This window comes from Castanea sativa, chromosome 4 (assembly GCF_040712315.1).
Source record: "Castanea sativa cultivar Marrone di Chiusa Pesio chromosome 4, ASM4071231v1".
In the NCBI taxonomy this organism is placed as follows: Eukaryota; Viridiplantae; Streptophyta; class Magnoliopsida; order Fagales; family Fagaceae; genus Castanea; species Castanea sativa.
This window is the reverse complement of record NC_134016.1, coordinates 51,728,006-51,740,884: the sequence shown is the minus strand read 5'-3', so window position 1 is coordinate 51,740,884 and position 12,879 is coordinate 51,728,006.

The following is a 12,879-nucleotide window of genomic DNA, read 5'->3' as shown; positions in this document are numbered from 1 at the left end:
AGCCTAGGCCCTGAGCCACTGAGCCCTGAGGCCTGAGCCTAGGCCTAGGCCTAGGCCTAGGCCTAGGCCCTGAGGCCTGAGCCACAGGCCTGAGCCTTGAAGCCCTGGGCCACTAGGCCTAGGCCTAGGCCACAGGCCTAGGCCTGAGCCCTGAGGCCTAGGCCTGAGCCCTGGGCCTAGGCCTAGGCCTAGGCCTAGGCCACTGAGCCCTGGGCCTGGGCCACTGAGCCCTGAGCCACAGGCCTGAGCCTGGGCCACCTGGGCCCTGAGCCTGGGCCTAGGCCCTGGGCCCTGAGCCCTGGGCCCTGAGCCCTGGGCCTAGGCCTGGGCCTAGGCCCTGGGCCTAGGCCCTGAGCCCTGCACCTGGGCACTGAGCCCTGCACACTGAGCCTAATGAGCCCTGAGCCCTGCCACAATGAAGCCACTGAGCCCTAATGAGCCTAGGCCCTGAGCCACCAGTCATGCCCTGTGCCTGTGCCCACATGGCCTGACCCTATGCCACATGGCCTAGGCCCTGGGCCTATGGCCACATGGCCTGAGCCCTAGGCCTAGGCCACAGGCCACTGAGGCCCTGGGCCACTGGAGCCTGAGCCTAGGCCTGAGCCCTGAGCCCTGGGCCTGGGCCCTGAGCCCTTGAGCCCGCCCAGGCCTAGGCCATGAGCCCTTGGGCCCGCCAAGCCCTGGGCCTAGGCCCTAGGCCCTGGGCCACTGAGCCCCCTGACCCCAGGCCCCAGACCCCAGGGCCACTGACCCCTGGCCCTGACCCCTGACCACTGGCCCCAACCCCTTAGGCCACAGGCCCACCTAGGCCTAGGCCCTGGGCCTATGGCCCTGTGGCCTGTGGCCACAGGCCTATGACCCCTGGGCCCTTAACCGCCTAACCACAAGGCCTAAGGCCTAAAGGCCTGGGCCACAAAGGCCTAGGCCTAGGCCACTGGGCCCTGGGCCTAGGCCTGAGCCTAGGCCTGGGCCTAGGCCACAAGGCCTAAAAGGCCACAAAGGAGCCCTGAGGCCTAGGCCACAGGCCCTAAAGGCCTAGGCCCTGGGCCTAGGCCTGAGCCCTAGGCCACACTGAGCCCAAAGCCCCGCACAACCGCCCAACCCTTTAACCCTAGGCCCTAGGCCCTGAGGCCTAAGGCCACTAGGCCTAAACCCTAAACCTAGGCCTAAAACCATGACCCTAAAACCCTAAACCCAGGCCTAAAACCCTAAACCTAAAACCTAAAACCACAGGCCACAGGCCACTGAAACCTAAAACCTAAAACCCTAAACCACTAAACCACAAACCCTAAACTCTCCCAAACCACTAAAGCCCTAGGCTCTCCCAGGCCACTGAAACCACAAACCTACAAACCTAAACCACAAACCCTAAACCCTAAACCCTAAAACCCTAAAACCATAAACCAAAAACCCTAAAACCCTAAGGCCACAAACCCTAAACCCTAAACCCTAAACCTAAAACCCTAAACCCTAGGCCTAAACCCTAAAACCCTAAACCTAAACCCTGAAACCCTGGGCCACAGGCCACTAGGCCTAAACCCTAAACCCTAAAACCCTAAACCCTAAACCCTAAACCCTAAACCCTAAAACCCTAAACCCTAAACCCTAAACCCTAAACCCTAAACCCTAAACCCTAAACCCTAAACCCTAAACAAACTCTAGACTCAACATGTGAATTGGGAACAGTTGAACAAAACTCACTCACACCTAACTCTAGAATCTATGAAGCTCTTGAACCATACGGACAAGTATATCCTGAAAACAACAACACAATACGATCATTGTAAGCAGAAAACTTGAAATGCATATAGAGCAAGCACAATGCGATCAAGCAATAATGAATAACAACAGTAAAGCATGGCTTGACCAAAAACGAACAATCACTATAAATAGAGACTACAATGATCATTCACTCAAGGAATGAACATCCGGACATGCAAGCTTATAAGCTCAATGCAAAGAATCATTTGCATGTTCAACACTCAACCGATACAACAACACAAGGTAATTGCATCAAGGATATAAAATCCAACAAAGGCACAAGAGTGATATACTTAAAGAAATGCAAAACATTAACAACAAGTACTAAGCTACAAAGCATGGGTACAAAATAAAATATAGAACATAATCATGAACTATGAGCAAAGCAAAAACATAGTTAATATAACACAAAGCTCTTTCTCTCTTACTCCCCCTATCATGAATCATAGGAGCTGTGATGAACTTGTAACATATATACCTGTAACCTGAAACACTTTCACAAAATATATTTGACCCTCAAGGTAAAGCAAGTGATAAAAGGACAAGTATAATGTAACAAGTAAATTGTGATCAAGTAAACATGATGAATATGAGCAACTTGACCATATACCAAAACAGTTATAAAGAAATGACTACAATGATCACGTAGCAAAGCAAATGATCATCCGAACATGCATTCAATGAAGCACAATAGCATAAGGATGTATGCATGTCCCACACAAACACGATGCAATGAGAACAACAAAGCATAGATACTAAACATAACTCAAAGCACCATAAAGCAAACCAGAAAATAGACAAAATAGAGTTTTCTTAATAACACAATGTCTTCTCCCCCTTAGTATGTGCATCTCCCCTATGTCTCTACCCCTACAAATGTGCACGAGGATAGTCTCCGATATACTCTCTAGAGTACACTCTCGCCTTTTTTGTCACGAGTAGACAGAGGGTGAAGGAGAAACGAAGGTAAGGGATGAAGGAAATGGAGTTTTTGAGAGAGAACACGGAGAGATTGGAAGAGGGAGACAATGAACAGTCACAATGTGCGAGGGAAAAAAAACTAAAAAGTTTTTGAAAACTACCCTAAAAATAACCTTCAGAGTGCAAAACACGCAATTTTCGCAACTAGATTAAGTCACCAAAATAAGCAGCCAAAAACCCTTAAGACAAAATTTTGAAAAATTTTGCTAAGTGTTTTTTGCAACTGGAAGTTCCACCCACGAGTAAGACGCGACAGGAGTCGCCAAACCTTCTAAGTAAACTCACGACTGAAGCTTCCACTCGCGAACAAGTCGCCAAACTGAGTCGCGAGAAATTCAAAAACTCAGTTTTTGAAAAATTTTCTAAGTCTTTTTTGCGATTAGGACTTTGACCCGCCAGAGAGTCACGAAAACCTTCTGAGTTAGCTCGCAACTGAGGCATGCGACTGGCTTGACCCACGAGGCAAGTCGCCAAAACAGGGTTGCACAAATTTTTTAAATTTTTCAAAACAAAAATTCTTTCCAAAAACAACTAAAACACTCAAAAATATTTTTGTGTTTGATTAACATATAGTTGAGCATGTGCAACACATTTAAACAAGTACAATCACACAAATGAATAAGGCATTTATTGAACATGGACAAATGTGATGTGTGTGGGTACCAAAAATGAGATAGCCTTAGTCTAATGTGAAGTTTCAATGATCATACCAACCAAGGCATACACAATTAGCACGAGGAAAAGTAATCCACCTCAATTATAGAAATATGCATATATGACCTCTCACAAAACTTGATAACATTATTTTGAAGTTTTTCATTTGGCTCAATTTACATCATATCATTTGATCTTTTAGAAACAATACATCTCATTTTGAGATCGATGCCTGAAATTTTTGATATTTCAATTTGATGAACAAGCCTTTGGCTTTTTAGGCATCATACAATTTTTCACAAAAGTCGTTTTTCCATTTTCCTAATCAAATACTAGTATGTGCTAAGGCTTTTGCAACTCATTATCTATTTTCATTTTGAGATTTACATTTGTTGAGCTTTTTACACAAAAAAATAAAAGAGTGGGAAGATATATAAGCACAAGTCTATGCAAGTTTTAAGATCAACAAAACCATTGGCTAATCATTTATGACAAGTTCGAAGATCTATTTACAACAGTCACATAGATGTCAAGATTTCTCCCACAATGATATGAGTGCATAGAGAACAAGCTATGCTCTTAAATGCAAAAAGTCATTAGTACAAAGGTACAAGGCAAAATATGCTTGTGACAAAACACAACAATGCCAATCAAACTTTTTGAATTTTCTACTTTTTATGTGTTTTTGGATTTTTGACTCAAAAGCAAGAAAAGATTGATCAAAAAACAAACAAATGTAAAAACATTCAAAGTGAAAAGCAAACAAAACAGAATTTTCAACACATGTTGGAATGATAACAAAAAACACACAACCAAACAAAGTCACAAAACATAGGAAGAATTAATGCATGGACATGTTGTAATGCTTGTGCAGAGTACCCTTCTTCACCCACACGACACTTGCGTTTGGGGTGATATCCTTAGAGGATTGGGTACCATTGTTTTGAATTTCGAACCTTCTGGTGAAGCTTGTCAAGCAGGTGGTGAAAGCGTCAATCATCTTCATCACATCCCTCATTCTGGGATTACTTTATTAACCTTTAGGTTGCTTAGTAGTTCAATTTCCTTTTCCATGTCTTGGTCCTCTCGACCTTTGAGCACTTGAATTCTTCAATGCTTGGAGCTTATGACAATTTGGTCTGGTGTGTCCTAAAATTCCACAGTGATTGCAGAAATGTTGAGTTCTAAGACCTCTTTGTGACTTTGGGAGAGATTTTCCCTTACCCTTAGGTTTGACCACTGATTGGTTAGGAGGCTTAGTCAAAAACCCTTGGTCAGTCACGTTCTGCTTCTTTTCAGGCTTTACTTTCTCAACAACAGAAGGTTCTGCCACTTGTTCCTTAGCTTTCACAAATTTCATTTCCTAGGATATATTAGCAACTGAACTACTTTCTCTGGTGTATCCCAATCTGATTTTGTCGGAAAAAGGTTTTTGATGAGCAAGCACTTCATCAAGCTTCTTGAAGGAAACCCACTCTACTTTAGCATTATCTTGAATCACCTCAAGCTCAAGAAATTTTTTCTTTGAGTAGGCTTCAGTCAGCTCTCCATTCAGCGTCTCGACTTCACACTTAGTCTCCTTATATTGAACTAAAAGACTCTTGTAGTCTTGCTCTGCTCTCTTCATTTTCTTAATGGCTGCTTTAGCCACTTTTGCATAATCACCAGTCTTCTTAAGGAGGGAATTGTAGGTTTCTTGTAGTCCCACTGTTCTTTCACCTTCCTCATCATCAGATTCTTTTACTATCCCCATCAACTCCAAATCAGTGTGCTCACCAAGCTCTTCCACTAGCACACTCAAATCATCTGAAGATTGTACGGGAGCAATGGCCATAAGTATGTTTCCCTTTCTAAGGCGAAGACCTTAATCTAAAGACCCAATGATGTTGCTGTTCGGATGGTTTTTAATCACTCTTGATGATGGCTTCTTTGATGTGAACACTTCATCTTTCTAGGAGATAGGAGGATGAACTTCCGAAGGAGTGAGAGGACTTGATGTTCTAGACATTGATCTTATTTCCATTCTTGAGTTCACGGGAGTTAATTCCTTCTTTGGTGAAACTCCTTCAACTTCAATAACAAGAGCTTTGACCTCAGTTGTGGGCTCTTTGGTGCTTGGCCCTTCTCCATCATCAACCATCTCTACTTTTGTTATAGCATCATCAATTTCTACATTGATGGATTCCATTACCGTCTTTGTTCTCTTGTTGTAAACTCTATATGCCCAGCTAGTAGTAGAATACCCAAGGAAGATGCCTTCATCACTTTTTGCATCAAATTTTTCAAGATTCTCCTGATCATTTAGAATGTAACACCTGCTTCCAAACACTCGGAAGTACTTCACTTTCGGCTTCTTTCCATGCCAAATTTCATAAGCGTTCTTCTTTGTTCCCGCTCGGAAGAATATCCTATTTCCAATGTGACATGAGGTGTTCACGGCTGCTCCCCAAAACTTTTGAGGAATTTGCTTGTTGATTAGCATAACTCTTGCTATTTCTTGAATCACCCGATTTTTTCTCTCAACCACCCCATTTTGTTGAGGAGTTTTGAGGGCTGTAAGTTCTTTTTTGATCCCATTCTTCTCACAAAACGACTCAAAACTTGTATTCTCAAACTCCTTGCCATGATCACTCCCTATCTTGACAATCGGAACCCCTTTCTCGTTTTGTAGTCTCTTACACAAAATTTCAAATTTCTCACATGCTTCTGATTTTTCTCTAAGAAACTCCACCCAAGTGTATCTTGAGAAATCATCAACTATGACCATAATGTACCTCTTTCCTCCTAGACTTTCAGTTCTTGTAGGCCACATTAAATTAACATGTAGAAGCTCTAAACAACATGAGGTAGCAATCACATTCACCTTGTGATGACTTGCCTTTGTTTGCTTTCCCATTCGGCATGCACCACAAATTGTCTTTTCTACCTTTCCAAATTTTGGAAGTCCCTCAACAACTTCAAGTTTAGATACTTTAGCTACTTGTTTGAAATTTACATGCCCAAATTTGTGATGTCAAAGTTCCAACATGTCAACATGAGCACTTCTACAGGAAATTAGTGCCGTAGGAACTACACCGTAGCAATTGCCGGTAGTCCTATTTCCCTCTAAGACTTGAATCCCTTCTTCATCAATGATTATGCACCTCTTCTTTGAGAATTGAACAAGGAAGTCTCCATCACATATTTGAGTGATGCTTAAGAGATTTGTCTTTAGCCCTTTGATGTATAAGACATCCTTCAATAGAGGTAATCCCGGTATCTCAATAGTCCCTTTGCCGAGAACTTAAGCATAACTCCCATCGCCAAATGTCACATAGTCACTAACCTTCTCTTTGAGTGACTTAAACAGTGATTTATCTCCTGTCATATGACGAAAACAACTGCTATCAAGATACCATAAACATGAATTAAATACCTTCAAAGAAGTGTGTACAAATAAACAAGCATGGGACAAACACTCTTGACCTTCAAACAAAAAATTATCTTCATTTTCCAAGGTCTTGTTAGATTGAATTTTCTTTTTCAGATTATCAACCTTATCACACAATATTCTATTTCTTCTTTTATACTTCTTAATCAAAGAATCAGACTCACATAGACTATTGTGTAAGATTTGGTTCTCATTTTCAAAATATTTCAGCATGTGAACAAACATTCTAGCATGTTTCTTTGTTTTTAATAACTCTAGGAGTTCATTGTTAGGACAGCCTTCAAACATAGTTATAGAGTCATTATCACAAACATTTAAACCACAATTTAACATAGTCTTTTCCATAGCTTCATCCATAGCTAAGGGGTCTAGGATCGCACTTAGGTAATTAAACCACAACAAGTGCACCCGCTCTTATACCAATTGAATGTTCAAATAGTATGTAAAACACCTATGAATGTTTAGACCCCAAAATTAAAATTACCAACATAAGCTTATAATCAAACAATATATGTGCAGAAAATGAAATATAAGCTATGACCAAATCGGTAACACATTCTAAACCATATTTAATCACAAACACAACAGCAATTAAAAGGTAAAGAGAAAGGGAAGAGAGATGCAAACACAAAGACAACACAACGATGTGTTATCGAAGGGGAAACCAAAGTCCTCGGCGAAAAATCTCTCCACCGCCCTCCAAGTGGTCAATAATCCACTAGAGAATAAAGTTGGGATACATGAATAGCAGAAGACCCTCCAAGCCTAATCTACCCAGTGCACCTAAGCCCTCCAAGCTTCTTGCTCCAACAGGGTTACGCCGAACCTTATCTTCTCTAGCTTATCGGATCCCGCAATTGCCCATTACATCAACCAAAATTAATTGGTCCCTTCCTAACTGCTTCCCAAGTGCTAAAATTCCTCCTCACAAATATGGGTATGGTGAGATAAGGATTTGGCTAATGTCCCTCTCAAGGATGTGACAATGAAGAGGGTGAGAGTAGAGAAATTTGGAGAATCAAATGATGAAGATTGTGAATGAGTCAATCTTGTTTTTCTCTAGGGTTTCTCTCTCAAAATTCTCTCCGGAAGCTCTCTACAATACGTGGATATAAGGGGTATTTATACTGGTGTGTGTTTGGAATGCGAAAGGTCAGTTTTAGCCAAATAGGGCATTCTGGCGACTCAAGCTTGCGACTGGAACGAGTTGCAAGTTTGAGTCGCGAGCTAACAGCCTAGCCAGTTGGAGGTTTTGTCCTGTAGTGCGACAGCTGGCGTGACCCTTCAACTCCCCCTGTATGCTTCACACGTGTGCCTCTTTTGGCGACTCGCCAGTCGCGAGATCCAGTCGCAGGGCCTTGCTTGAGTGCACACTCCGGAGCTTTTCTTCAAACTTTCTCACACACTGCCCTTACATGATTTCCACCTAAATACAAGGGTTTCTAAATGCTAAATTACAAGCAAATTGGCACGAAATAAAGCCAACAAAATGATTAAATAAATTCAATCTTACAAAAACAAATCATCTTAGTTGATATGTTATAGTCTTCACAAATGAAATGCCCAATTTCATCACCATCTACAAACTAAAATTCTGAGTTTACAAAAAACTTGTGATCTATATCTTCTATGACTAAATCACATAGATCACTTACTATGCATCTCTTGGACTATATGATAATGTCTCAATATTCATGTTACCATTATTTTAGATAATAATAAAACAACTTTATTAATCACAACATTAAGTCATACATAATGTCATACATAGCATTATACAATAGGATTTAAGGGCACACTTCCTAACATAAACTGTTTAAATTTGTATTACAAAACAGTTTAACTTTTCTTGCAATAATGTAATCCCTTTTAGGAAGTGTTCTATTTTATGTTGAGAATACGTAGCAGATCTTACAAAATAATGGACAATGGCATAATTGGTGTTATGTTTATAATTAATCTGAATGGTGTTCTACAAAAAGGCATGTATACATTATTCTTTTATTAACTTCAGCCACTTCATCTCCCTCCCTCTTTCATGTTGTTTTGTCTTTTTCTTCCTCAACCTTTTTGAAACCTCTTTCTTTTTAATCCCTTCAATTCTTCAAATTCCATCAAATGTACTCTCCTAGACAACCACAAAGGTAGTTGTTTTTATGTCTTATATTGCTTAATGTTTGTATCTATATTTTTATTGATTATGTTGTTTGTCTTTATGATTGGGTCCATATACTCTTGTAAATATTGAGACCATGCATACCATTTTGAAATTTATTTGTTATGTTGGTATGTTATTATTTTGAATCCTTAATGTGGCTTTGGGAATGTTAAGACTTTAAGTTTGTTAATTCAATTTTCCTCAATTGTAAGGCAACAACTTACTATTTTTTCTTTTTCTTTTTCCTTTTTTTATGGAGACAAGGTCTATTAGAGATGATATATCTCTTTTTTATTGACCCTATGTTTGTGTTGGAATTGAGATTATTCAATAAAATTTACCTTTAATTTTTTGTGTACATTAGTTATATTTTAAGATTATGCAATAATAAATTGTAGATTGTCGTAATTTAAAAAAAAAAATAACATTGTTAATACCAACTGTAAGTGCACAATTGCACCTGGCCCCAAGAACAGTTAAGGGCTCAGGCCCAATGAGCCTTAAACAATATGAATTTGTAGAGTGTGGGCTTGAAACCCAGGTTAGAAGTGTCTGAGGATTAAATGACAAGCCAAAGATTGCAAACACTTGAAAACAACAAGGAATATTGTAAATCAACCTGCTCGGACGTAAGTCGAGAGCTGTTCTTATATTATCTCTTTCTTTTCTCTTTCTTTTTCTTTTAGATTACAAAAAAGGGAGCCCCCTATTCCTGTTCTAGATTTCTCCTTAAATACTTCTCTTTTTGATACTTTGTACACGTGTTGCCCCAACTCCCCCTTAGCCTAGATATTTCTTTTCTCAGTGCCTTTGAATAGTAACCAGAAGTTTCCCTTCCACTGTTCAGGTGTCACTTCCCCATTAATGCGGCCAGGGTGGTAGGTGCAGGGTCTTTAACGTGGAGGTGGCAGCATTTATCTTTGGTATTTCTCTAACATTGGTGCTTCTAGGACATTCAAGGGTTCACCCCCTTTAACCATTGGTCTTGACCGTGTCATTCCCTAACCTTTACCATGAAGTCCCAGGTTCTCCGGTGTCCGTCCGAAGGGAAATTCATTCTCGGCTGGATCCTCGGATCCTCGGCGTATGGGCCGATCCGTAGTACTAACAAGTTCTAAACCCAAGAGCAGGTCGGCCTTCCTTAGAATGGCCCAAAGGCCCACATCCCCATCAGGGTCTTTTTACTCCCCACAATAGCCCCTCAAAACTCTAATTTTCAACGTCCGAGGAGAAAAATAGGGTTTTGATCTGACGAGAACCTACTCCACACACTTTGTGAGTGATTGCACGTGTGGAAATCGTTTCGCGTCCCAGAAGATGCCACTTGGCGGTTTTATTTTCAAAAACGCGCGCATTTATTGCTGTAAGCTACACTTTGTTCCCCACGTTTAACGGTGAGATGGGTATCCAACGGTCCTCGTTACTCCACAAAAATTTGGGCGGGACGAATGTAATTTCGAGGCCGCTTTTCCGCACATCATGACGCTTCGGAAACCTGCGCCTTCATTTAATTTCCGAGGGGCTAATCCCATCAAAACATCAGCAATCATACTTTACCTACAGAAAATCGTGGAAATTTGCACACCTTCAACTTTGTAAGTTCTTGCTCTCTCTATTCTTAACCTTTTCTCCTCGGATATAGTCCTCGGCTGTCCTCGTAGAGATTCTCCCCTTTAGAGTTTAGCCTTTCGTTCTTTTCTGATGGGTAGGTTTAAGTGTCTAGTTGATACCGCCGCTGGAATGGAAGGCTTCAGAGCCAAGTATAACATTCCCGGCAATGTAGGTTTAAAATATTGTCCGGCAGAAGCCGTGGCCGGTTCTAGAAAAGAGGGAGAGGTTATCATCCCAATGATAGCCTTTATAGAGGGTGGGATGACCATCCCAATGAAACCTGTAACTAGGGAGTACCTTCGCAACCACCGGTTGTGTCCCGATCAGTGCCTCCCAAACGTTTTTAGAGTTTTGGGCAGCGTCGATGCTCTAAACGAGCAAATGGGTCTAAACCTCACCTGGCACGATGTCGTCTTTCTATACGAGTCCCATAAACTCTCCAACGTAGGTTACTACATTAAATCCCGCTCCAGCGTCGTTAGGCTAATCTCCTGTCTGCCCAAATCCAACAAAGGCATAAAGGATGACTACCTGATCGTCTCTGGGAACTGGCACGACGGCCTCCACTGCCTAGTTGAGTGGGGAGATCCAGGTGCGACACCTTAGGATTAACCTCCCCATCTCACAACTTCTTTTAATACTCACAAACATGCAGACTAACATGTATTTATATTTGTTTAACTTTATCACTTGCTATGTGAATCTGACCCTGTTGTTCACTTCCACGTCTTTCTTTGCAGATAAACAACACGTGCTTCCACGCTTGAGCCACTGCAGCGTTGCCGATCTAAACCGAGTGCTTCGCTCCAAGGTGTTTGTCAGTGAGGAGTTACAACTTCGAGCTGCCCATCTGATTCTGGGGTACACTCCCATCTCTTCGGACTTCCAGGAGATAGAAAACGCCATAGTCGCGGGTGACCGAAGGCGAAGAAAAATAAATGTAGCCCGGCCCAACTTTTTGGACGACCGCGATCTCCCCGACGCCCCTCACACCATCTTATACACACAGCCCATAGCGGCGATCCCTCTCGCCGCACATTCTCAGGACATTGCCATCCCGGAGGAGCGAGTGTCTTCTTCCAACACTTTGGACGAGGAGATAGAACAATTTCAGTTCGAGGGCTCTCCACAACCTCACGGAAACCCATTTGTTATCCTCTCCGACGAGGAGGAAGAAGAAGAAGCCGAGACCTCAGGGATTGCAGGTCTAGTGATAGCACGTCCAGACGATAGTTCAATCGAAGAAGAAATGGACACGCTTAAGGATCTCATGTCCGACAGAGGTGCCCGTGTGGCAAAGAAGGGTGCGAGAGGGTCCCAAGTTCCTCCTGCCTTGCCACCACCTCCTCCTCCTCCAGTCGACACTAAGCCTCCCACCGACGATTCTAAGAAGAAAAGAAAGGTGGACGCCGAGGTGGCTGGTGGGGAGAAGGCAAAGAAAATAAAACAGCAACCGCCGCTGGCCCAACAGCAGAAGCCAGACAAGGGCAAAGGGCGCGCCCGCTCAGTTGAGAGTGGGGAGATCAAAGAAGTGGCTGAGGTGCGACGAGCGCTAGCCACCTGGTCTCCTGATTTGAGACTGGACGGCGCCCCTATTCCCTGCCACTCCAGCATCAGAGCAGTGCAACAAGGCCACGCCCACCACTTAGCCGAGGTGCTGGAGCGTTCTCTTCTGCTGCCCAAGGACATGGAGTCTTTGGAGAAGATGGGCCATCCGCAGCTGTTCCTCTCGTTAAAAAGGGGTTTAGCTCTAGTAAGCTCCAATTGTACACTTTTGTTTTCTACATTCATTTATAAACATTTCGTTGCATTTAACCTTCTTAACCTTTTTGCAGTCCATCCAAGAAGTTTTTGCGGCCGAGAAGTTCGTGGAGAACTCTCGAAAGCGTGCTGGGATGGAACAGGAGTTGAGACAAGAAGCAGAAAAGTCTCTGGACCAGGCCCTGGCAGAGAAAGGAAGGCTCACTTCACAGCTGGCCGATCTGAAGAGAGAGAGAGAGACGGTGACAAGGCCAGCTTGAAGACAATGGGGAGTCAAGTGGAGGCGCAGCGTAAGCTCCTCCGTCAAAAGGAGGACGAGCTTGCCCAAATCCAACAGGCACGCTCCGATCTTGAAAAGGAGCTTGCGCTGGCTAAAGAGGAAGCTCACACCCACAAGCACGCCATGGAGGCCGCGAGGAAGGCCAGTTATCAGGAGGGGGTCACCAAAACCCAAGAGGAGCTGACAGAAGCTTTCGCGGCCTTGTGCCGTGAATACTGTCAGCAGGTCTGGGGGGAGGCCATG